Source organism: Scyliorhinus torazame, chromosome 4, assembly GCF_047496885.1.
Source record: "Scyliorhinus torazame isolate Kashiwa2021f chromosome 4, sScyTor2.1, whole genome shotgun sequence".
In the NCBI taxonomy this organism is placed as follows: Eukaryota; Metazoa; Chordata; class Chondrichthyes; order Carcharhiniformes; family Scyliorhinidae; genus Scyliorhinus; species Scyliorhinus torazame.
This window is the reverse complement of record NC_092710.1, coordinates 222,936,510-222,963,757: the sequence shown is the minus strand read 5'-3', so window position 1 is coordinate 222,963,757 and position 27,248 is coordinate 222,936,510.

The following is a 27,248-nucleotide window of genomic DNA, read 5'->3' as shown; positions in this document are numbered from 1 at the left end:
AAATAACCACATTTACAGGCTGTGGTAGTATGTATTGGGGGTCATGTGGGACTGGAAGCCCTAATGTCATTGGCTGACAGATCCCGGGTCCTGGTTGGCCGTTGACCTCAAGCTCCGCCCTGAAGGCGGAGTATAAGAAGCCGGTGTCTTCCCCCGCAGGCCAGTTTACTATCGGGCTGCTGGGGAGCAGACACGCTTAATAAAGCCTCATCGACTTCACTCTATTCGTCTCATGGAGTCTTTGTGCGCTACAATTTATTAAGCGTGCCTAAAAAGGACTATGGAGCTCAGGATCATTCCAGAATGCCTGAGGATCAGCCCCCACGCAGTGAATGCGGCAGCAGCCTTCAAACACTGGCAGACTTGCTTCGAGGCCTACATCAGATCGACCACAGGCCGAGTCTCAGACGAACAAAAACTGCAGGTCCTGCACTCGAGGGTGAGCACGGAGATTTTCACCCTCATTGAAGACACCGACGATTTCCAGACGGCGTTCACAGCACTGAGAAATCTCTACGTTCGCCCAGTTAACCAAATCTACGCTCGCTACCAGCTCGCGACAAGACGGCAAGCTCCCGGAGAATCGATGGACGAGTTCTACGCCGCGCTGCTGATTTTGGGACGAGCCTGCAGCTGCCCGTTGGTGAATGCAAACGAACATACGGACATGTTAATGCGCGACGCTTTTGTGGCAGGTATGCAATCCTCCCAAATCCGCCAAAGACTTCTAGAAAAAGAGTCGCTAGGACTCTCAGAGGCCCGGGCCCTAGCAGCCTCCCTAGACGTGGCCGCGCGTAATACCCGCGCCTACGGCCCCGACCGCGCAGCAGGCCATTGGGCCCCTTACGTACCCGTCGCGGCAAACCCCCTACCCCCCCCCCCCCGGACACCCCACAGGCATGCGCAGTCCAAACGCCGAGTCGCACCAGGGGCGCCCGCTGTTATTTCTGCTACCAGGCGAAGCACCCCCGACAACGCTGTCCGGCCCGCGCAGCCATCTGCAAAAGCTGCGGGAAAAAGGGCCACTATGCGGTGGTGTGCCGATCCCGCGAGGTCGCCGCCGTCCCGGGGCCACAGGGAGCCCTACAAGCAGTCTATGCCTCCCAACCCCCTCAGCACGCCTTGTACGACCCGCAGGCGCAGCCGCTCTGGGTCCCGACCACCGCGGCCCAGGGAGAACTGGGAGCCCTGCACGCCGCCTACGCTCCCCAACCCCCCTCCCCGCAGTCCATGTACGACCCGCCGCCGGCGCTCCCGCTTTGGGTCCCGGCCAACACTCTCCACGGAGAGGAAGGGGTCTTTCGCGTCCCGAACGCCACCCTCACCCCCATCCCGCGCCCCACGCCTGACCCGCCGGCGCCACCTACTTGGACCCCGACCACCGCTGTCCCCGGTGAGGGAGCTCCTCGCGCTCCTTGCGCTCGCGGCCCCACGCCTGACCCGCCGGCGCCGCCGACTTGGGCCCCGACCACCGCTGTCCCCGGCGAGGGAGCTCCGCGCGGTCCTAGCGCCCGCGGCCCTGGCGTTCGCAGTGAAGGAACTCCGCGCGGTCCTAGCGCTCCCCAGACCCCCCAGCACACCATGTGCGACCCGCAGACGCCGCCATTTTGGGTCCCGACCACCACGAGGGGAGGAGGGGCGCCGTTGTGCGACCCGCAGACGCCGCCATTTTGGGTCTCGACCACCACGAGGGGAGGGGCGCCGCCATCTTGGACCGCCCCCGACCTGTACAACGCATGGGGGCGGCCATCTTGTGACCCCCCAGCCACGTGCGATGTATGGGGGCGGCCATTTTGTCCATCCCCGACGCCATCTTGGATGGCAACAACGGACCCCACCCCACTACTACAACCCCGGCTCGCTTCGGTTACGCTCGATCAGGCTCGGCCCCGGACTCTCCAGACGACGACGACAACGGTCCTAATTAACGGCCACGAGACGCCATGCCTAGTCGACTCCGGGAGCACGGAAAGTTTTATACACCCCGACATGGTAAGACGCTGTTCCTTAACTACCTACCCCAGCGCACAAAAGATTTGCCTAGCTGCAGGATCCCACTCCATACAGATCCAGAGATTCTGCATAGATACCCTAACGGTACAGGGGAGGGAATTCAAAAACTACAAACTTAACGTCCTTCCCCAACTCTGTGCCCCCACCTTGTTGGGATTAGATTTCCAATGTAACCTACAGAGCCTTACGATTAAATTCGGCGGCCCCATACCCCCACTCACTATCTGCGGCCTCGCTACCCTCAAGGTGCAACCCCCGTCCTTGTTTGCGAACCTCACCCCGGATTGCAAACCCGTCGCCACTAGGAGCAGACGGTACAGCGCCCAGGACCGGACCTTCATTCGGTCCGAAGTCCAGCGACTACTAAAGGAGGGCATAATCCAGGCCAGCAATAGTCCCTGGAGAGCGCAGGTGGTAGTAGTGAAGACAGGGGAGAAACAAAGGATGGTCATTGACTATAGCCAGACCATCAACAGGTACACACAACTAGACGCGTACCCTCTCCCCCGCACATCCGACATGGTCAATCGGATTGCCCAGTATAAAGTCTTCTCCACCGTGGACCTCAAGTCCGCCTACCATCAGCTCCCCATCCGCCCAAGTGACCGCAAGTACACAGCCTTCGAGGCAGACGGGCGATTATACCATTTCCTACGGGTCCCTTTTGGCGTCACAAACGGGGTCTCGGTCTTCCAACGGGAGATGGACCGAATGGTTGATCAACATGGGTTACGGGCCACATTCCCGTAACTCGACAATGTAACCATCTGCGGCCACGATCAGCAGGACCACGACGCCAACCTCCAAAAATTCCTCCAGACCGCCAAAGCCTTGAACCTCACGTACAACGAGGACAAGTGCGTTTTTAGCACCAATCGTCTAGCCATTCTGGGCTACATAGTGCGCAATGGGATAATAGGCCCCGACCCCGAACGTATGCGCGCACTCATGGAATTTCCCCTCCCGCACTGCCCAAAAGCCCTGAAACGCTGCCTGGGGTTCTTTTCGTACTATGCCCAGTGGGTCCCCCAGTACGCAGACAAGGCCCGCCCCCTAATACAGACCACGAACTTCCCTCTGTCGACAGAGGCTTGCCAGGCCTTCAGCCGCATCAAAGCGGACATCGCAAAGGCCACGATGCGCGCCATCGACGAGTCCCTCCCCTTCCAGGTCGAGAGCGACGCCTCCGACGTAGCTCTAGCGGCTACCCTTAACCAAGTGGGCAGACCCGTGGCCTTCTTCTCCCGAACCCTCCACGCCTCAGAAATCCGCCACTCCTCAGTGGAAAAGGAAGCCCAAGCCATAGTGGAAGCTGTGCGACATTGGAGGCATTACCTGGCCGGCAGGAGATTCACTCTCCTCACTGACCAACGGTCGGTAGCCTTCATGTTCGATAATGCACAGCGGGGCAAGATTAAAAATGACAAGATCTTAAGGTGGAGGATCGAGCTCTCCACCTTCAACTATGAGATCTTGTACCGGCCCGGAAAGCTGAACGAGCCGTCCGATGCCCTATCCCGCGGCACATGTGCCAACGCACAAATTGACCGCCTCCAAACCCTCCACGAGGACCTCTGCCACCCGGGGGTCACTCGGTTTTACCACTTCATCAAGTCCCGCAATCTCCCATACTCTTTAGAAGAGGTCCGTACAGTCACAAGGGACTGCCACATCTGCGCGGAATGCAAGCCGCATTTTTTCAGGCCAGATGGAGCGCACCTGATTAAGGCTTCCCGCCCCTTTGAACGCCTCAGTCTCGATTTCAAAGGGCCCCTCCCCTCCACCGACCGCAACGCATATTTCCTTAATGTAGTGGACGAATACTCCCGCTTCCCTTTTGCCATTCCCTGCTCCGACATGACCGCGGCCACAGTCATTAAAGCCCTAAACAGCATCTTCACGCTGTTCGGTTACCCCGCATACGTCCACAGCGACAGGGGGTCCTCTTTCATGAGTGACGACCTGCGCCAGTTCCTGCTCAGCAAGGGCATAGCCTCAAGCAGGACGACCAGCTACAACCCCCGGGGGAACGGGCAAGTAGAAAGGGAGAACGGCTCGGTCTGGAAGGCCGTCCTACTGGCCCTACGGTCCAGGGATCTCCCAGTTTCACGGTGGCAGGAGGTCCTCCCGGACGCTCTCCATTCCATCCGATCGTTATTATGTACAAGCACTAATCAGACGCCTCACGAGCGTCTCCTTGTCTTCCCTAGGAGGTCCTCCTCTGGAACGTCGCTGCCGACCTGGCTGGCGGCCCCAGGACCCATCCTGCTCCGAAAGCACGTGCGGGTACATAAGGCGGACCCGTTGGTCGAAAGGGTTCACCTCCTCCACGCGAACCCCCAGCATGCCTACGTGGAGTACCCCGACGGCCGACAGGACACGGTCTCCCTGCGGGATCTGGCACCCGCCGGCACCACGCACACCCCCGGACACCATCAACCCAACCGCCCCCCTTCCTGCCACCGCCGCACCCCGCGACCGCCCCCTTCCCAGGAGGATCAGTCCCCCTCCCCTTTGCACCGACAGCTGAAACCGTGCGGCTCCCGGAGGCGACAACACTGGTACAAGCACCACCACCACCGCCGGGGCCGAGGCGATCGACACGGACGACCAGACCGCCCGACCGACTCGTGGCATCGATGTAAAACAAAGATGGACTGTTCAATTAACATTTTGTTTTTCCTATACCCTCTGTAAATAGTTGTAACAGGACGAAACTGTCCAATACTGTACTACCATGTAACTGTTCTATCCTCCCAGGACCAGCCCTGTAAACCCTTACCACCATACAAAGCATCACCCCGCCAGGTTCATTTTTGACAAGGGGTGAATGTGGTAGTATGTATTGGGGGTCATGTGGGACTGGAAGCCCTAATGTCATTGGCTGACAGATCCCGGGTCCTGGTTGGCCGTTGACCTCAAGCTCCGCCCTGAAGGCGAAGTATAAGAAGCCGGTGTCTTCCCCCGCAGGCCAGTTTACTATCGGGCTGCTGGGGAACAGACATGCTTAATAAAGCCTCATCGACTTCACTCTATTCGTCTCACGGAGTCTTTGTGCGCTACACAGGCTACATCATGCTTATCAGGGTGCAAAGTCTAGGATCACAACTGAGAAGCAAGGCAGTCATCAGGATAAGTGATCACTGCATTGATGTCCGGCAAAAGTATATATCAAGGATAGTGCGGGATCTAAAACAAGAGGGCATCCTTCAGGATCGTCTACAGTTTTCAGTGATCGGAACACAGCTTCAAAACTTTCAGCCTGCTGACACAGCCGGCCCCAGGTGGTCACCAACCTAGGCTCCCGCAAGGGTAGGGGGACAGCCTGGCCGGCTGGACAAGGTTATCTCAGAGCTGATGCAGATACTAAGACACGGTCGATTCAGGAGGGGATGTCAGCAACATTCCGCCGAATGCATAGATGATTGGAGGAGTCCCAGTAGCTACGGGCGTAGGAGTTGGTGCTGACAATGCATGGCACCAAGGCCAACACTGCGAGGGTGGAAACCACAGTGGAAAGCCTGGAGCACAAGGTCAGCATCTTGAGTGGTTGTACTCAAGGCATTGCTCAGTTTGTGATGACCATGGCTAAGGGCCTCCACATCATGTCCCAGTCACTGAGGGACGTGTCCCTGATGGAGGTGGACATTGGCAGGGCATGCAGAGCATGGCCCAGTCACTGAGGGACGTGTCCCTGATGGAGGTGGACATTGGCAGGGCACTGAAGAGCATGGCCCAGTCAATGAGGGACGTGTCCCAGGTGCAGGTGGAAGTTGGCAGGGCACTGCAGAGCATGGCCCAGTCAATGAGGGACGTGTCCCAGGTGCAGGTGGACATTGGCAGGGCACTGCAGAGCATGGCCCAGTCAATGAGGGACGTGTCCCAGATGCAGGTGGAAGTTGGCAGGGCACTGCAGAGCATGGCCCAGTCAATGAGGGACGTGTCCCTGATGGAGGTGAACATTGGCAGGGCACTGCAGAGCATGGCCCAGTCACTGAGGGCCGTGACCCAGATGCAGGTGGACATTGGCAGGGCACTGCAGAGCATGGCCCAGTCACTGAGGGCCGTGACCCAGATGCAGGTGGACATTGGCAGGGCACTGCAGAGCATGGCCCAGTCACTGAGGGCAACAACACCATGTGCAGACAATGGGGAGCCACCAGGTCTGGCAAAGCCAGAGTACTCAAGAGGCCCCTGGAGCTCATTCCAGCTGCCCCTCCATTCCATAGAGCCACCCGGGGCCTTACAGACACCGTAAGGGAGGAGGAAGCTCTGGAGGCCAACCCGGGGCCTGCCTCTGTCATGAGTATCCACAAGAGATGGCCTGACGGCATTACAGACTAAAAGCCTCTCACCTTCCCCACACCCCGGCCCAGGAGCGAACCCCAACCTGGCACACTTCAGCCCTCCCAGCTAAGCCTGACCCTCCTGAGGGATTCCCCCACTCCCCCTGGATCCAGCAGCTCCAGTGCCCTTGAGTTGTATGCTGGAAAATGGAAATGGCTACTCATTTCCTTGGTTCTCCTTAGCAGCCATTGCGGCAGCTTCACGTTTTTAAAAAGGAGCGCTGAACGCGCCCGCGTGATTTCTCGCTGGGGGCCGGTTAAATCCCGGGGGGCCATTACATTCAACTTCAATCTTCCTAATGAGAAGGAAATTGGTGCTAATGGGGTCAATGAAATGCTTGCCACATTTCGGTCTGATCAGGAACTTGCCATCGGGAGCGGGTCGGTTAGATAGCAAAGTGATTCGCGCCTGGCACAAATCTTGATTTTGGCCTTTCCTGCTATTTAACTGGCGCATCTAGATCCACACCGGGCACAAAGCGGTGGTTAAATCTTGCCCAGAGAGTGCAGGAAATTTCCTTCTTCGCTGGGTCTTGAGGTGGGTTTGATGCAATGTTACTCCGAGAGAGGAGTCACAATGACTTCACTGCACAGGCTTCTGGCTAAAATTAAGTCAGGCCCTGAAGATATGCTGCAGGTTGACCTGCACATATCACTGACCCTGCTCACTTCTGATGGGTGTCTTTCCTGTCTGCTTAGATGGGACAATTAAAATTGGGTCTTTGGAAAGAGTTTGGAACCTGCTTGCTTGCTAGCCTAAATTCTGCCAGCCATTCATCGTTAAAATTGGCCCTCAACAGTTCCTTTTACACATTGTTTGTTTGTCTTTTTACATTAACATTTCAGAGGAAGTACTGACTGAAACATTTACAGTGTTATATTTATTGATTTGAGTCCTTAGGTAAAGTTTCTTAAATGTGATGGACTGTTGCGCTTTGTGCAATACAGTGCACTGCAGCGATCCTTTTTGTGTACTGATCCTATGTCATGTCCTTTTGAAAGGTTGGGTTTAGTGTATTCTGAAAGGATTCCTGAAAAAATCACAGAGAGCAGGGGCGTCATTCTCCGACCCCCCAGAGGGTCGGAGAATGGCCGTTGGCCGCCGTGAATCCCGCCCCCGCTGGTTGCCGAAGTCTCCGAAGGGAGAAACGTCGGCGGGGCGTTAATGGCGCCGCTGCCGCGGAGAATGTCACGGGTCTGCGCAAGGCAGCCGATTTTCGGCCTGCCGATATTCTCCCTTCCGGATGGGCCGAAGTCCCGTCGACGTGATGACCGGTCACGTCGACGTAAATTAAACCTCCTTTTCATCGGCGTGACCCTGTGCTCCAGGGTCATGCCGACCAGCGTGGAGGTGAGTGACGGCCTGGGGGGTTGGCTCTGGGCAGGCGATGGCGTGGCCGCAGTCTGAATGCGTGAAGAGAGGTGTGTCTCGGGTTGTGTGTGTGTGTGTGCAGCGGGGGGGGGGGTTAGAGTAGGCTGGGCTCCGGGGGAGTGCCGGGAGGGTGTCCGTGCCGGGGAGGGGGATGGGGGTGTCCGTGCCGGGGTGGAGGTTGGGGGGGGGTCCGTGCTGGGGAGGGGGGTGTCCGTGCCGGGGTGGAGGTTGGGGGGGGGCGTCCGTGCTGGGGTGGAGGTTGGGGGGGGGGTGTCCGTGCCGGGGTGGAGGTTGGGGGGGTGTCCGTGCCGGCGAGGGAGATGGGGGGGTCCGTGCCGGGATGGAGGTTGGGGGGGGTCCGTGCCGGGGAGGGGGATAGGGGTGTCCGTGCCGGGGTGGAGGTTGGGGGGGGGTCCGTGCTGGGGAGGGGGATGGGGGTGTCCGTGCTGGGGTGGAGGTTGGGGGGGGGTCCGTGCCGGGGTGGAGGTTGGGGGGGGTGGTCCGTGCCGGGGTGGAGGTTGGGGGGGGGTCCGTGCCGGGGTGGAGGTTGGGGGGGGTCCGTGCCGGGGAGGGGGATGGGGGCGGGTCCGTGCCGGGGTGGAGGTTGGGGGGGGTCCGTGCCGGGGTGGAGGTTGGGGGGGGGGGGTCCGTGCCGGGGAGGGGGATGGGGGTGTCCGTGCCGGGGTGGAGGTTGGGGGGGGGGTCCGTGCTGGGGAGGGGGATGGGGGTGTCCGTGCCGGGGTGGAGGTTGTGGGGGGGGTCCGTGCCGGAGAGGGGGGTGTCCATGCCGGGGTGGAGGTTGGGGGGGGGGGTCCGTGCCGGGGAGGGGGATGGGGGTGTCCGTGCTGGGGTGGAGGTTGGGGGGGGGTCCGTGCCGGGGAGGGGGATGGGGGTGTCCGTGCCGGGGTGGAGGTTGGGGGGCGGGGTGTCCGTGCCGGGGAGGGGGATGGGGGTGTCCGTGCCGTGGTGGAGGTTGGGGGGGGGGTCTGTGCCGGGGAGGGTGATGGGGGTGTCCGTGCCGGGGTGGAGGCTGGGGGGGGGTCCGTGCCGGGGAGGGGGATGGGGGTGTCCGTGCCGGGGTGGAGGTTGGGGGGGGGGGGTCCGTGCCGGGGAGGGGGGGTGGGGGTGTCCGTGCCGGGGTGGAGGTTGGGGGGGGGGGGTCCGTGCCGGGGAGGGGGATGGGGGTGTCCGTGCCGGGGTGGAGGTTGGGGGGGGGTCCGTGCCGGGGAGGGGGATGGGGGTGTCCGTGCCGGGGTGGAGGTTGGGGGGGGGGGGGGGTCCGTGCCGGGGAGGGGGGTGGGGGTGTCCGTGCCGGGGTGGAGGTTGGGGGGGGGGGTCCATGCCGGGGTGGAGGTTTGGGGGGGGGGGGTGTCTGTGCCGGGGTGGAGGTTGGGGGGGGGTCCCTGCTGGGGAGGGGGATGGGAGGGCAAGTGAGTTGGTCCACCTGGCCAGGTGCCAGCCTCCAACAGTTGGACCCATGCGGTCTATGCCACCTGGCTGGGGGGAGGAGGGGATATGGGCAATGATGACATGTCGTCGTTCCCCTCCCCCACCTGGCCGTCATGTTTTCAGATCATCCAGCGATGCTGGCCGCCGTGGCGGCAGCCACTCATGTCTATGTTGCCCTGGATGAGGAGGAGGAGGAGCGTGCCAGAGAGGCGGCGCAGGCTGCTGCAGAGGGGCAGGCGGCAGCCGCCCAGGCTGGAGGGACACCCGACCGACAGGACGAGGAGGGCGAGGAGGACGTCGTGGCCCCACGGCAACGGAGGCACCCGAGGGCGCCCCGTGTGTACCGGCCCAGGCAGTCATACCAGGACCTCACGGACCGGGAATGCAGGAGGAGACTCCGGATGAGCCGGGAAACCGTGGCACACATCTGCCACCTGCTGGCACACCTGTCACCGCGTGGCACTGGCGGGGGACACCGTCTCCCCGTGTCCGTCAAGGTTACGGTGGCCCTGAACTTTTATGCAACGGGGCCATTCCAGGCACCGAGTGGGGACCTGTCCGGCATATCGCAGACATCGGTGCATCGGTGCATCCGGGCAGTGACAGATGCCCTATATGCCATGGCGCACCGCTACATCCGCTTCCCCGTGGACCGGGCCAGCCAAGATGCCCGGGCCGTGAGCTTCTCTGCCGTGGCCGGGTTCCCCATGGTCCAGGGCGCGATCGATGGGATGCACGTCGCCGTGCGGCCACCTGCAGATAAAAGGGCCGTGTTCACTAATAGGAAGGGGACCTATTCGATGAACGTACAGGTGGTCTGCGACCACCGCATGATGATCCTGCACGTCTGCGCCCGTCACCCAGGCAGTGTACACGACTCATTCGTGTTGTCGCGGTCATCCATCCCCGGCATGTACGAGGGACGCCATCCCCGGCTGAGGGGCTGGTTGCTGGGCGACAGGGGCTACCCATTGCGATCGTGGCTGATGACGCCTGTACGGAGGCCACGCAATGAGGCGGAGAACCGCTACAATGATGCCCATGTAGCGACAAGGGGAGTGATCGAGAGGTGCTTTGGCGTGCTGAAGATGCGTTTCAGGTGCCTGGACCTCTCTGGGGGCGCCCTCCAGTATCGGTCAGATAGGGTCGGCCGCATCATTGTGGTGTGCTGCGTCCTGCACAACATAGCCCAACAGAGGGGCGATGTGCCGCAGGCAGAGGAGGGCGGAGTGGAGGAGCAGCAGGAAGAGGCGCAGTCCTCCCCAGATGAGGGGGATGGGGGTAATGGTCAGGGCAGACGGGGTAGACACAGGCGGGTGGCTGTCCACCGTTACCGGCTGGCCCAGCGGGCACGGGACAGACTGATAGACGCCCGCTTCACTGACTAGATGGGCGTGGGAATCGGGTAGTATGGCCACAGACCGCACACCATGGCAACAGCCGACCACCCACACCCCCCACCCATCCACCCACCCAGCACCCTCACCCCCCTCCCCAACCCCACCCACCCCACCCGCATGCACACCACCCCCCCCCCCCCCATTGCCGATCCACCTGCGGCACAACGGGCCGGGCTCACACAGTTGCGGGTGGACGCGTGTCTATCGCAGGCCATGGAGGATGATGACAACCCGCCCTGCGGTGAGCTCCTGGCTCTACATCGTTGGACTATGTCTGACCCATGGCCACAGTACCACCATCCACCCGGACCATCCCTGCATGCGGCTGTGACACTGCAGCGCACGGTCCCGTCCTCTGCCCGGGGGATGTTGATGGCGGCCCAGGGGGAAGGGGGCAGACTCACCTGGGGCTGAAGTAAGACCACCCCTCACACACACACTTGCACTCAACGTACATGACACCCCCGCACACTTTGGACAGAGCACAAAGGCAGCTTCTGTAGGTGTAACATTGACTTTAATAACCAAAGGAGTTCATGCACGTGCCCTAGCCCCTAAAACTCATCTGTGCCCTGCAACCGTGCCAACTTACTCAGTGTCTAATTGTTTGGCCTTACGGGCCCTTTGACTACGTCTACGTGGTTCCCCAGACGGTACAGCAGAACTGGAGGTGGACTCCTGTGATTCCTGCCCTCTGACACTGGATCCCTTTGGCGGCCGTTTCCTGGGGCGTCCTGGCCTAGATGGGCCAGGCTGCGGCCCGGGCGACTGGGATGGCAAGCTGCCAGCCTGTCCTGCCCGTTGCCCACCCGATGCACCTGGGATGGAAGGGGGGGGGAGTCCGAGGTGTCGCGGTGTACCGGGACCTCCCCTACAGAGGGAGCCGGGACGGACCACACCACCTCCTCCTCCCTCGGGGTGCCCGATCGCCCCCAGGCCTCTACATGGGTGGGGGATGCGAACGGACTGGCCATCCGACGCCCCCCCGACATCTGGCGCTGCCAGTCCTGGAGGCCCGTGCTGGTATCGACAGGGGTCTGCAGGTTTGCAGCCATGGAGCCCAGGGGGTTGGCAAACCCTGTCTGTGACAGTGCGACGCCGGCTCGCACATGGCCACTGGCGCCGATGCCCTCAGCGATGGCCTGCAGAGACTGGGCCATGGCCTGCTGAGACTGGGCCATGGCCTGCAGAGACTGGGCCATGGCCTGCTGAGACTGGGCTATGGCGTTGAGCGCCTCTGCCATCTGGCGCTGGCACTGGCTCATGGCCTCGTGTGAGAGGGCAGCCATTTCCTGGGCCACAGACGCCGCCTGCACGGAAAGCCGCAGGCCTCGCAAACCGTTCCCCATGTCTGACACCGTCGCACCCATTGCCTCCACCGCGGACGCCACCCGTGCGGTGTCGGCCTGGGTGGCACGCATGACCGCTCCTGGACACGGGTGGACTCCTCCACCTGCGACCGCAGCCGCCGCAAGCCGCCCGTCACCCTCTTCGCTTGTCTCCGGGTCAGTGGTTGCATTGGATCTATGTGTGGGTGTGGTAACTCCAGGAACCCGGGATCCATCTGGGCGGCAGATGTTCGCTTGGGCTGGGCTGCCCTCCGACCGCCCGGCCCCTCTGCTGCTCCTACCTCCACCTGCTGTACCGGGACAGCTGTGTTGTGCGCACCAGTGAGTGTACCAGACGCCTCATCACTAAAGTGCCCAACCGAGGTGAGTGTTTCTGCGATAGTGGAGGGTGTTGGTGACCGCAGTGGCATTGTGTCGTGCTCTTCGTCCCACTCTGAGTCCATGGCACTTTGGGGTGGGGGTTCGTCTCCACCCATCCACTCTGAGTCACTGTCCGGTATTTCGTCTTCCTGGGTAGCGGTGTCCCAGGTAGTGGTGTCCTGGGTAGTGGTGTCCTGGGTAGTGGTGTCCTGGGTAGTGGTGTCCTGGGTAGTGGTGTCCTGGCTCGGATGTGATGGGGGCCTGTGGCTGCCCCCATCATCGCTGGGTGGTTGCTCCCGCACGTGACGGGGGTGTCGTCTCCCTGTTGCTCCAGGTCTCTCCGTCTCCCGTGGTGTGCGAGGGGCATCCTGCGGGCGTCGCATGCTGGAGGGTGCGGGTCTCTCCGTCTCCCGTGGTCTCCGAGGGGCATCCTGCGGGCGTCGCATGCCGGAGGGTGCGGGTCTCTCCGTCTCCCGTGTCCTCCGAGGGGCATCCTGCGGGCGTCGCATGCCGGAGGGTCCGGGTCTCTCCGTCTCCCGTGGCCTCCGAGGGGCATCCTGCGGGCGTCGCATGCCGGAGGGTCCGGGTCTCTCCGTCTCCCGTGGCCTCGAGGGGCATCCTGTGGGCGGTCTGCATCTGCGGGGATGGGTGCCTGGCCGTTTGGTCCTGCGATACACAATGAAGCATGCATGGTTAGACATCAGGCAGTGATCAGGTGATACGGGGGAGGGGGATATAGGGGAGGGGGGATGTGGGGACGGGCTGTCGGTGGCTCACTTGCTACTACGCCCCCGACCTCTGCATCAGCAACCTCCCGGTCCTCAGGTCCACCAGCCAGTTCCAGGGCCCTTTCCTGGTGTTCGGTCAGTGGCCTCTCATCAGCGGGGCCTCCTCCAGTCCTCACATGCTCCCTATTGTTGTGTGCGCGCTTCTCCTGTGGGGGGGGGGGGGGTGGCAGGGGTAAAAGGCAACACTGTTAGGCAGGTATATGAATGCACGCCATCGGTTGCGCGTGCATTGCAGAGGTTAAGGTTAGGGCTGGATTCACTTGGGGATATGGGGGAGGGGGGGATATGGGGGAGGGGGGATATGGGGGTGGGGGGATATCGGGAGGGGGAATATGGGGGAGGGGGGATATGGGGAAGGGGGGAGGGGGGATATGGGGAGGGGGGATATGGGGAGGGGGGATATGGGGGAGGGGGGATATGGGGGAGGGGGGATATGGGGGAGGGGGATATGGGGGAGGGGGGATATGGGGGAGGGGGTATATGGGGAGGGGGGTATATGGGGGAGGGGGGATATGGGGGAGGGGGGGATATGGGGAGGGGGATATGGGGGAGGGGGGATATGGGGGAGGGGGGGGATATGGGGAGGGGGGGATATGGGGGAGGCTCACCCTGCCTGCTCTGACGAGGTCGTTCACCTTCTTGTGGCACTGGGTGCCTGTCCGTGGTGTCAGGGCCACAGCGGTGATGGCCTCTGCCACTTCCCTCCACAGACGCCGGCTGTGGCGTGGGGCAACTCTGCGGCCGTGCCCAGGATACAGGGCGTCCCTCCTCTGCTCCACCGCGTCCAGGAGCGCCTCCACATCGCGTGACTTGAACCTAGGGGCTGAGCGGCGGCCAGCCATCCAGTCGGGTGTTGCGGTCGGGTGTTCCGGTCGGGTGGGGGGGAGCAGCGCGGCCTTATGAGCCGTCACGCCGTGCGGCGCGTATGACGCTGCACGGCGTGAACCACTGCGCAAGCGCGGATCCCGTTACATCGCTGCTAGCCCATTTCGGGCCGGAGACTATCGACCCATTTTTCCGACGTGACGCAAGTCGGATTTGCGCCGTTTTTTGCGCCAATCGGCGGACTTTCCGCCGATAACGGAGAATTTCACCCCATTTCTCCATTCTGTAATAATTTGAAGGGTATTATCAGTAAAGTGGTCTTTCTATGACTTACTTTCTCCTGCAACACGCCAATTTAGCACTCCGAGTTGGATCATAAACTGGGATAGATTTTAATTTTCAGTACTTGGAATGCAATCAGGCAAACTGGATTTTCCACTCATGATAGAACTTGCCTGATTTTCATTTATGCTTCAATTCACCAGTGAACAATTAGAAATTGGACTTGCTGCCACACAGAGTCGGTGTATTTAAGAGGAAACTGTAAAAGTACACGACAGAGAGAGAGAGGAATGAAACAATATGCTGATAGGGTGAGAAGGAAATTAGGCAGGAGGAGGCTCATGTGAAGTATAAACACTGGCAAAGCCAAATTGGACTGAATGAACTGTTTCTGAGATGTAAATTCTATGCAATTAATGGAAATAAAATGCAGGTAATTTTGTAATGGGGGAGCCATCGGCTTATTATTTATAGACCTCGCACAGATATCAAGGTCTTTGACAGATGCATTAATACCCTTATGTGAGTTTTTTGATTACCCAGGAATGTGCACAAAGTATTGATGCACGATCAATTGCACAAAGACTAAAGTTGGGTACAACTGTGGCTTTATTACAGTCAGATGCGTGGCCTCCTGCTGCAGCTGGCGAAATGGCAAGGCACTGGTGGTCATGCATATTTATACAGTTCTCCCTGGGCGGAGCCAGCTGTCAGGAGCTACCGGCGAACCTGTAGTGCGGGTCCTACCTTACATCTCCTATTACAGTGGATCACAACAGTCATTTTGTACATTCCTCAAGAAGCAATAAAAAGAGGAGAACCCCCCCCCTCCAAAACATAATTAGCACATTAAAGAGTAGTACTGAATTTGACAGCATGCAACTGAGCAGTTAAATAGAAATAAGTTAAATCTGCTTGAGTTTCCACGTGGCAGATAATGACAAAGGATACATCATCACTCTTGTATACAAGAAGTGTAAAGCAGACTAATTACTATTCTTAAGCATTGCTGAAAAATACATTTTTTCAAAGCTTTTTGTCTTGCACTCAGCAGGACAATTGCAAGAATACCAATGTCAGGGAAAATAACCAAACTTTATAATGTATGAGAAGTGAATGCTGGTGGCAGGGGAAGAGTGACAAACTTTGACCTGGACTGTACAGTAAGAAAAAATTGTAATGCCGTTATTATGTCTGCAGAATCTATAATTGACTTTAAAATGTTTGATAATGAATCGTAGGAGTATGCGTCAATTGTAAAGGGACCACTTGTCATTTTCTTACAGAATAAATACTGGTCCACGTGACCTGGCAATCTTTGACCTGGAAGTTAACATATGAAAGTTGTGTGGTTGGCTGACAAAATAATTTACTGCTGCAAAGAACAACAAAGAGCTGCAGTGGAGGGGGGAGCTGTGCGTGTGAAACACTTTCACAAGAGAGAAAGCTGAAGATGGTGTATGAAAGAGATTGCGAACTGGCCAATCCTTCGAGTATGCTTCAGTTTTGTCCGAACCTACCAAGCCATTTAATGAAATTTATTAAAGGATTCAGATAAAGGAGTTTCTGGGCAATCTGTACTATCAAAACTCTCATGAACTTAGCTGAGGACTTTCTGCGGTGTGTGTTGTTTGGGTGATGACTGTCGCTGGTGGTGTTTGATGGAGTGGAGCTGCTGTTCCATCTGACTCAAGGACCAAATCCATTGAATGAGAAAAATGAAATGTCATAACTTGTGAAGCCAAGTTGAAAATACTGGGAGATTTAACATGGTGCCACATTTGAGCAGGGAGTGATACACATGCTTGTATTCTTGTGAACTAGTCTTTGTCATTTCTGCTACTCAGTGGCTAATTTGTACTTTGCACCGACCCCTGGGCCGGGATTCTCCAAGCCTCCACGCCTGGCGCGGGGGCGGAGAATGGGGCGTCAGACTCGTGACGCCTCCCCGCGATTCTCCAGCGACCGGAGAATCGCCACCAGTTGCCCGCGCACAGTCGACGCGGTGCCGGTCGGGGGCTGTTGAAACAGGCCCCAGCGGCGATTTTCCACGGACGACCGGCCAAATTCCTGCCGGCGTGGTTCACGTATGGTTCCACCAGGCGGGAGCATGGAGTCGCGGCTGCAGTGGCCATCCTGGGGGCAGGGAGGGGAATCCATCACCGGGGGGGCCTCCACGACAGGCAGGCCCGCGATCGAGGGCACCGATCGGCGGGCACGCACAATCTGGCGGGGGACCTACTTCTTCAGCGCCGGCCTGCAGTGTGGGTCCGCCATATCGCACGGAGCCGGCGCGGACTGGTGGCCAGTAGTGCAGGGCCCCGTATCGGCAGCCGGAGCTGTGTGGACTATTCCGGAGCCCTGCAAGCCCCCAAGGAATCACCCCGGACTTTCTAGAAAAAAGTCTGGAGTGATTTGTGCCTGTTTTCTCGCGAACGTGGGGACATAGCCACGTTATTGGAGAATCCCGCCCCTGGGGCGAAATTCTCTGGTATCAGCGCAATGTCCGGTGACTGGCGCCCAAAATGGAGCAAATCAGTCGGGCATTGCGCCGCCCCAAAGGTGCGGAATGCTCCGCATCTTTGGGGACCGAGCCCCAACCTTAAGGGGCTAGGCCCGCGCTGGACGAATTTCCGCCCAGCCAGCTGGCGGAAAAGGCCTTTGGTGCCCCGCCAGCTGGCGCGGAAATGACATCTCCGGGTGGCGCAGGCGCGGGAGCGTTAGCGGCCGCTGACGGCATTCCCACGCATGCGCAGTGGAGAGAGTCTCTTCCGCCTCCACCATGGTGGAGACCGTGGCGAAGGCGGAAGGGAAAGAGTGCCCCCACGGCACAGGCCCGCCCGCGGATCGGTGGGCCCCGATCGCGGGCCAGGCCACCGTGGGGGCACCCCCCGGGGCCAGATCGCCCACGCCCCTCCCCAGGACCCCGGAGCCCGCCCGCGCTGCCTTGTCCCGCCGGTAAGGTAGGTGGTTTAATCTACACCGGCGGGACAGGCATTTTAGCGGCGGGACTTCGGCCCATTTGGGCCGGAGAATCGCGGGGGGGGGGGCCCGCCAACTGGCGCGGCGCGATACCCGCCCCCGCCGAATATCCGATGCCGGAGAATTCGGCAACCGGCGGGGGTGGGATTCACGCCAGCCCCCGGCGATTCTCCGACCCGGCGGGGGGTCGGAGAATCTCGCCCCTGGATTCTGATTCATGTGAAACAAAGGCTTCAAAATGTGGAATCTTGTTGGTAATTTCTTGATTTTGGTGTCATTCAGTAAATCTGGTTATATTGGTTTATGATTTCCCATGAAGATCATAACAACCAGACTACCCAGATGTCTTTTGACCGAAAGAACGCGAGGAGCATGTTTGAAGGGATCAAAAAGGCATCTGGTAACTAAATGGCTCCATTGAAAATAAAAGGCAGGGGAAGTCATAATCGACTGCAATAAACACTTGGAGAGATGGGTGGAACACTATCTTGAGTTGTGCTCCCACTAACAAGGAAGAAAAATGTCAGCAGGAAGCTCAGTACCACAGAAAACTTGCCTGTCACGACAGAGCAGGATATAGATCCCTCTGGATCAATTTAGCAAAGTTCTCGATTAATTTGCCACAGGTAAAACTCCAGGTCCTGATTCTTTACTATCTGAACCTATACGCAGGGGAACCAGGCACTCGTGCAGTTTCTGCACTAACTTCTCTGTCTCAGCTGGAGGGACGCAGCAGCACCCCAGGATACACATGATGCAAAGATTGTGGCCCTGCACAAGAGGCCACAGTGATTACACCAACTATTGAGGCATCTTCTTGCTGAGCATTTTGGGAAAGTAATTTCCCATGTTGCCCTTGTCAGACTGCAACTCCTGGCTGAATGCATTTACCTGAAATCTCATCCGGAACTGGAAAAATTGATCAACTTTGCTTCCAGTTTCCACCCCTCCATCACTTTCACCTGGTCTATCTCAGAGACTTCCCTTACCTTCCTTGATCTTTCTGTCTCCATTTCCGGCAATAGACTATCTACTAATATCCACTACAAGCCCACTGACTCCCACAGCTATCTGGACTACAGCTCTTCGCACCCTACACCCTGTAAGGACTCAATCCCTTTCTCTCAACTCCTTGGCCTCTGTCGCATTTGCTCTGATGATGCCACTTTCCAAATTGTGCTTCGAAAATGTGTTCCTTCTTCCTCAACCGTGATTTCCTACTTCCAGTTATTGACAGGGCCCTCAACAGTGTGCGGTCCAACCCCCGCGCCACTACCCTCGCCCCCTCCACTCCCTCCCAGAAAAAGGATAGAGTCCCCCTCATCCTCACATTTCATCCCACCAGCCTCCGTATGCAAAGCATAATCCTCCGCCATTTTCGCCAACTCCAGCATGATGCCACCACCAAACACATCTTCACTTCATTACCTGTCAGCATTCCGCAGAGACCGTTTCCTCTGAGATAATCTAGTCCACTCCCCCACCATACTCGGTACCTCTCCCATCACCCATGGCACCTTCCCATGCAATTGCAGAAGGTGCAACACCTGCCCCTTTATCTCTTCCATGTTTCATCTCCCAAGTCCAAAACAGTCATTCCAGGTTAAGCAGCATTTCAATTGCATCTCTTCCAATTTGGTCGACTGCATTCGCTGCTCCCAATGTGGTCTCCTCAATATCGGAGAGACCAAACGTAGACTGGTCGCTTTGCTGAGCATCTTCGGTCTGTGCACATCCAGGACCCTGACCTTCCTGTTGCTTGCCAATTTAACAAAAGACCCTGCTCCCATACCCACATGTATGTTCTTGGCCTGCTGCAATGTTCCAATGAAGCTCAACGCAAACTGGAGGAACAACATGTCATATTCCGGTTAGGCACGCTACAGCCTTCCGGTCTCAACATCGAATTCAACAATGTCAGACGATTAGCTCTCCCCTACCTCAAAGCATTTGTTTTCATCCCATTTCATTTTAACTGTCTTTTACCATTTATTTCTTTCACCTCCCCCCCACCTTATTCACCTTTCCTTTACCTTTCTCCTCTTTGCTTCCCCCTTGCCCTTCCCCCACAGTTCACCCTCTGATGTTAGTTTCTCTGCTGTTTGGCCTTTCACATCTTTTGTTCTCCCTGGGGACTGCCATTAGCACTCTTTCCCCTTGGTTTCTGTGGCCATTAGCACTCGGTTTTTCCCTGGGTTTCTGTGGCTATGACTCATCTTTCATTCTCACTCCACAGTATAAATATTTCCCACTTACTCTGTCTGTTAGCTTTGACAAAGAGTCATCGGACACGAAACGTTAGCTCTTTTCACTCTGTGTCGATGCTGCCAGACCTGTTGAGATTTTCCAGCATTTTCTCTTCCTACACTTTATTAAAATGAACAATGACGCCTCAGTGATACATGGGTGTGATAAACACCACTGGTAACACATTGCATGTATTACTGTACTGCCACTGTATTACAGGCACCACAGTAAATCTCAGCCTGCTGACTCCGCCCAGCCAGCGGCGTATAAAAGTGTATGCTCTCCTGCGCTGCTCCCATTCTGGTTCCAGCTGCAGGAGGCACAACATCTTGTGCAATAAAGCTTCGATTGTTTCACCATTCTCGTCTCGTGGTAATTGACGGTACATCAATTTATTGCACAAAATTTTAAAAGATGAACTTCCTAATCAAGCCTGATCGCCTGGAGCTGAGCCCTCACGCAGCCAACCCCACAGCCGCCTTCGAGCACTGGCTAGGCTGCTTTGAAGGCTACCTCAGAGCAGCCACTGAAGAACTCTCATTCCCACAGAAGCTCCAAGTCCTTTACTCATGGGTGAGCCCTCAAATTTTTCCCCTCATCTGGGATGCGCCCACCTACACAGAAGCGATGACTCTACTAAAGGGACACTACATTAAGTCGGTGAATCACTTGTACGCCAGGCACCTCCTGGCCACGAGACAGCAACTCCCGGGGGAGACTCTGGATGATTTCTTGCGGGCTCTACAGATTCTTGGTAGGAACTGTGCCTGCCAGGCAGTTTCGACAGTCCAACACACCAAACTACTAATCAGAGACGCTTATGTCACGGGCATTAAGTCTACGTACGTTCGCCAGCAGCTATTGGAAGGGGGTACGCTCGATTTGCAGAGACTGTGCGGCTTGCCAATTCCCTGGAAGTGGCCTCCCATAATCTGGAGGCCTACACCCCCGACCGCGCGGCACTCTCGTGGGCATCGTGGGCCCCAGCAGCTGCCGACTAGAGTACACCGCAAGCCTGCGCCGCGCGGCAGCCAGCCAACTCCGGAGGGCCCAAATGTTATTTTTATGGCCAGAGCAAACATCCCAGGCAGTGCTGCCCGAGCGCGGAGTGTGACCTGCAACAGGTGCGGGAAGAAGGGCCACTTTGTTTCCGTTTGCCAGGCCCAGTCGGTCGCCCCCGTTTCCAGGCCCGGCATTGCTACACCCCCCACGTGTGATCCAGGGGCGCCGCCATCTTCTCCACCACAAGCCACATGCGGCCTGTGCGTGCCGCCATCTTTGCCGCCACCCGCCAAATGCGCCCTGTGGGCGCCGCCATCTTCGGTGCCATTTTGGACCGCGCCTCAGGACCCCTGCTCGTCGGGCCATTCGCTGCCCGCTGATACCTCCACCACTGCTGATCAGCCCGGGACCTCCCAACATCTTCCGCAGCTTGCCTCCATCACCCTGGATCAGTTTCGGCCCCACAACCTCGCGACCGCTACAACGACGGTAAAGATCAACGGGCACGAGACAACCTGCCTCTTTGACTCCGGGAGTTTCATCTACCCTGCTACGGTAAGGCGCTGCTCCCTCCCGGTACTCCCGTCACTCAGAAAATCTCCCTGGCCTCCGGATCCCATTCCGTGGAAATCCGGGGGTACTGTGTCGTGACCCTCACCGTTCAGGGCGTAGAGTACAGCAACTTCAGGCTCTACATCCTCCCCCATCTCTGCGCTGCCCTGTTTCCAAGTCTTGATTTTCAATGCCACCTCCAAAGCCTTACTTTGAAATTCGGCGGACCCCTGCCCCCCCTCACTGTCTGCGGCCTCACGACCCTCAAGTTCGATCCACCTTCACTGTTTGCTAACCTCACCCCAGACTACAAGCCCATCGCCACGAGGAGCAGACAGTACAGCGCGCAGGACAGGACCTTTATCAAGTCGGAGATCCAACGGCTTCTGCGGGAGGGGATCATGGAGGCCAGCAACAGCCCCTGGAGAGCTCAAGTAGTGGTATTGAAGACTGAGGAGAAGCACAGGATGGTCATTGACTACAGTCAGACCATCAACCGGCACAGGCAGCTCGACGCGTACCCCCTCCCACGCATATCTGACATGGTCAATCAGATTGCGCAGTATCGAGTCTTCTCCACAGTAGGCTTGAAAGCCGCCTACCACCAGCTCCCCATCTGTCTGGAGGACCGCCAATGCACTGCATTCGAAGCAGATGGCCGCCTCTATCACCTCTTCAGAGTTCCCTTCAGCGTCACCAATGGGGTCTCGGTCTTCCAGCGAGCGATGGACCGAATGATTGACCAGTAGGGGCCGCGGGCCACGTTCCCGTACCTAGATAATGTCAGCATCTGCGGCCACGATCAGCAGGACCACGACGCAAACCTCCAAAAATTCCTCCATACCGCCAAACTCCTTAGCCTCACTTACAATAAGGAGAAATGCGTGTTCTGCACCAACTGCTTAGCATCCTTGGCTACGCAGTGGAAAATGGCGTTCTAGGGCCCGACCCCGACCGCATGAGCACCCTCCTGGAACTCCCTCTCCCCCACTGCCCAAGGCCCTGAAACGATGCCTGGGGTTTTTCTCGTATTACGCCCAGTGGGTCCCTAATTATGCGGACAAGGCCCGCCCACCCATCAAGTCCACAATTTTTCCCTGATGGCTGAGGCCCGCCAGGCCTTCAACCACATCAAGGCGGACATCGCCAAGGCCACGATGCATGCAGTCAACGAGACCCTCCCCTTTAAAGGTAGAGAGCGATGCATCAGACGTAGCTCTGGCCGCCGCCCTCAACCAGGTGGGCAGACCGTGGCTCTCTTTTCCTGCACCCTCCAGGCCTCTGACATTCGACACTCCTCTGTCGAAAAGGAGGCCCAAGCCATTGTGGAAGCTGTGCGACATTGGCGGCATTACTTGGCAGGCAGGAGATTCACTCTCCTCACTGACCAACGGTCGGGTTGCCTTCATGTTTAACAATACGCAGCGGGGCAAGATCAAAAATGACAAGATCTTGAGGTGGAGGATAGAGCTCTCCACCTATACCTATGAGATCTTGTATCGCCCGGGGAAGTCAGGACCGTAACCAGAGACTGCTAAGTCTGCGCAGAGTGCAAGCCGCACTTCTACTGGCCAGATAGAGCGCACATGGTGAAGGCCTCCCGCCCCTTTGAGCACCTCAGCATGGACTTCAAAGGGCCCCTCCCCTCCACCGACCACAACGTGTACTTCCTCAACGTAATTGACGAGTACTCCCGGTTCCCTTTCGCCATCCCCTGCCCCGACATGACTTCTGCCACGGTCATCAAGGCCCTGCACAGCATCTTCACTCTGTTTGGTTTCCCCATCCACATCCACAGCAATCTGGGATCCTCCTTCATGAGTGATGAGCTGCGTCAGTTCCAGCTCAGCAAGGGCATCGCCTCGAGCAGGACGTCCAGCTACAACCCCCGGGGAAACAGGCAAGTGGAGAGGGAGAACAGGATGGTCTGAAAGGCCGTCCTGCTGGCCCTTCAGTCTAGAAATCTCCCGGTCTCTCGTTGGCAGGAGGACCTCCCCGATGCGCTCCACTCCATCTGGTCGCTCCTGTGCACCGCAACTAATGAGAGCCCCCATGAACGTGTATTTGCCTTCCCTAGGAGGTCCACCCCCAGGGTCTCGCTTCCAACATGGCTGACAGTTCCTGGAACCGTCCTCCTCCGGAAGTATGTGCGGAGCCATAAAGCGGATCCCTTGGTTGAGAAAGTACACCTCCTCCATGCAAACCCGCAGTACACCTACGTAGCACACCACGACGGGCGACAGGACACAGTCTCCCTCCGGGACCTGGCACCCGCTGAGTCCCCACCCACAGCCCCTGACCTGATACTGCTCCTCCCCCCGGTTGCCTCATTCACCCCTGTGCCACCCACCCTCCCAACAGCGAACCTCACCGCAGCCCCCACCCCAGCAGGATCCGTCCCCTCACTGGATCCACGAAGGGGTGACGAAGAAGAGGACAACACGCTCCCGGAGTCGGTGACCACGTCGGCGCCCACACCACCACCAGGACTGAGGCGATTGCAGCGGAGGGTCAGAGCCCCCGACAGTCTCAATCTGTAACGTTTTTCTTCATCCCCGCCGGACTCTTTTTTAAACAGGGGGTGAATGTGGTCAACACCACTGGTAACACATTGCATGTATTACTGTACTGCCACTGTATTACAGGTACCACAGTAAATCCCAGCCTGCTGGCTCCTCCCAGCAGGCGGCGTACAAAAGTGTATGCTCTCCTGCGCTGCTCCCATTCTGGTTCCAGCTGCAGGAGGCACAACATCTTGTGCAATAAAGCCTTGATTGTTTCACCATTCTCGTCGCATGGTAATTGACGGTACATCAATGGGGCAAGATTCTCCAGCCTCCCTGCAGCGTGTTTCTCGGCAAAGGGAGGCGGCCCACCATTGGTCAGTGGTGGTGTCTTCTGGGATTTCCCATTGAATCTTCCACACGCCGCTGGGAAACCTGCAATGGGGGTACACCCGAACCATGGGCGGGACAGGAAGATCCTGCCTGCATGAACAGTTGGAAGATATCGCCCGTGGTTTCCTTACCTCTTCCATGCCGCCGTCATAATATTGTGGTTTAACATTAGAATGTGCATATCTGTGACATTGTCACATATTACAATGATTTTTCAAAAAATAAATTTAGAGTACCCAATTCACTTTTTCCAATTAAGGCGCAATTTAGCATGGCCAATCCACCTACCCTACACATCTTTGTGTTGTGGGGGCGAAACCCACGCAAACACTGGGAGAATGTAAACTCCACACGGACAGCGGTCTAGAGCCGGGATCGAACCTGGGACCTCTGCGCCGTGAGGCAGCTGTGCTAACCACTGCGCCACCGTGCTGCCTCACATATTACAATAAAAATATTGATGCTTTGATTAGAATCGATTGTCAATATACAAATGATCTAAAGACGTAATGCAAGGGAATAGATTTAAACGCATCAGCTATTATTTTTGTTACACCATTTTAAAGTTACAAAGCCAACGCGCAGAGTTGCAGAGCCCTTAATCCATCCCATTGTTTGCTCCACAAAAACCAATTCAAATTCAGATTGCATCCAATGCATGGTCTCCACAAGAGAGACATACAAGATCCAAGCTGACAAGAAAAGACATTGCAGCTGATCTAGGGCTTGAACTGATGCTTGATCTTAGCCATATTATAAATGCTGTGATATTTTGGGGAGATCTCTTTTTCTCCTTCAGGATCTATCTATCTCCTGTAATATGTTATCATTAAATGCATAAGAGAAAAAAAAATTGCAAAAGACACAAAGCAAAACATACCGAAAAACTGAGAATACAGGATTGAAAAAAATAAAGAAAAAACACAAATAAAGAGCAATAAGAACAAAAACAATAATTAGTTTGCAAGAATAACTGACAGCCTTAACTAAATAATTAAATTTAATAATGAGATGTAAACGTTATCCATTGAATATCTGTTTGCTGTCTGTGATGCACCACAAAAATATGTGTCCCAGTGTGGGTCACATGGGTAATGTGTTGTGAGGTCTAGCGCCTTCAAGTTTGCTGGCAATGTGTAAATCATAAGAAGCTGCAGTTAGTTGATAATAAAATATTTTGTGAAATTTCAGTAGCATTCATTTTTTTGAGCAACCAATTCATCTCTTTTACACAACTAAAGACTACTGCACAACAAATGTGAAGTTCATTATATAAAAACTTTATTGCATTTCTGTACAAATAAAAAAAGTCAAAGTGGAAAAATAGTAGCTTAACATTATTTACAAAATGTAACATAAATAGAACTTTGGCATAAAATATCTAGCTGTAAACGTATGTTTAAAAACAGTAGAAACAGAGGCAAAATATATCATTTCAAAGTGCTAGTTAGCAGTTCTTTTATTCTACAGTAAGATCTTTATGGAAGGCCCTGTCCCTGAAGTTTTCCCTTCTATATGAAACTAAAAACGACAGGAAAATATCATTGCAAATCTGTAACTATTTCAGTCATAGCAAAAACAGCTCCCATGTTATGAAGTGCATAGTTTATTGTTAGAATCGGACTGTTTTTAAAGTGAGTTTGGGAACTATTGTCATAATAACTGGTCAACAGAAAGTACTCCGATCTCGATACATTTCTAACAAATACAATAGTCATTTCCCACCAAGTTGTTCATCGGCAGATAGCATTACCACCATGGACAGGAGGCTAACAGTTCTTGGAGCAAGATCATGTGGAAGAAAAGGCTGTGGGAAATGAGCTTCAGCAGCTCAACTCATGCAAAATCAGTATGGGCATGAAGGAAAGGAACAGACTGAGGACAGATGATTTGAGAAGGTAGGCTGGGCCTAAGGCACAGAGGAAACAAGTGAGGGATAGAGATGCCATTGCTTCAGAATATAACAATAATTTACTTCTACTCAGTGTTGCACTAATTAGATACATCATTCTTACCCCAATTCTCCCTTTTCTCCCTTCTCTCAGGCCAAGTAAACTCAGATGACAGAGTGGCAGGGAAGTGTTCATCACAATGTCAGGACATGTACAAATCACTTTTTAACTTTAACGTATTAGTGAATAGCGGTTTCCCCCCCCAAATCGAGCAAGTAACATAAGAGCATAACAATGTGAAATCTCCAGCGGGCTCTGTAGGTAAATGACGGCCTTGTGTGGATTTGAGCCATTTATGCTTGGAAAATTCAAAGTTTGAGCTGTGAATTGATATCCAGGTCTCTTAATTGACAATCATTGGCCTCAAGTGTCCCCAGACCTGGAAGAGGAAAATAAATCAAGCCTAGACATGTTTCAGTGGTTCCTGCAGGAAGGTGTTCACAGGTACGGGAGAGCAGGATGGATTCACACTCAAGTGATTTTCCTGGACAAATGAGTTCAGCACTAAAGTGTTGCATTTGTTATGAATTATTTAATTCCAGCATGAAAGGTGAACAGGTTAAAACTGGGAGGGGTGCAAATACCAAACTAATGCCATTTAGAATTTCAGCAGATGATTATATGTTGAAGCCTACAGTTCAGTGATTTTGAACTTGTTAATTGAGTGAAATAGCTATGTAAGATTTTCTGCTTTAAAATATTCAGATAGGAAAGCCAAAGTGCAATACATCTTGGCTAATGAAGGTTTAAATGTCAGGAAGCATTGGTAGAACTGGCAAAAGCACTGGCATCATGTTGAGCAAAACTAAAATACAAGAGACAAGATGAGGGTAAGATTTCCTCAATGTAACAAAATCAGAAATCTGTTTATTAAAAAAATCCCCATGATTTTATGAGAACCGGCATATAGCGTTAATGTCCCCTATGAAATCAGCCACCTCCATAAATATACTACAAAAAGTAGTACTTGAGAGAAGTGGCAAAATGAGTGAAGTTGACATTGTTCGTCTCTCAGACATGAATGGTGATGTGCAATCAAATGGTAGTATTAGGAAAAGTAGTGGACTCAGAAATGTAATGGGAAGTGCAGCCCTGAGAAGCTGAAGAGAGGTACTGAGGGGAAAGGAGGACGGAGGAATGGAGATGGGGATGGGGGAAGGGGAATGGGGGAAGGGGGATGGGGGAGGCATCAGAAGCTGTTAGGAAGCTGATGGCATCATTTGGGAGGGACAGAGTACTATGGAAACTGAACTACAATCGAAACTAGTTATAGTAAGCACTTGGTGTCAAAATTAGTCGCTTTCTTTCAGTGAATGCTGCAAAGTTTGTAAATATCTATCACAGTTTTTCTCATATAAGTGCCAGTGTGTACGATACAGGGGAAGAAAGGCAAAGAGGTTATCAGGTCAGCCAATTAACAGATTCAGGTGCA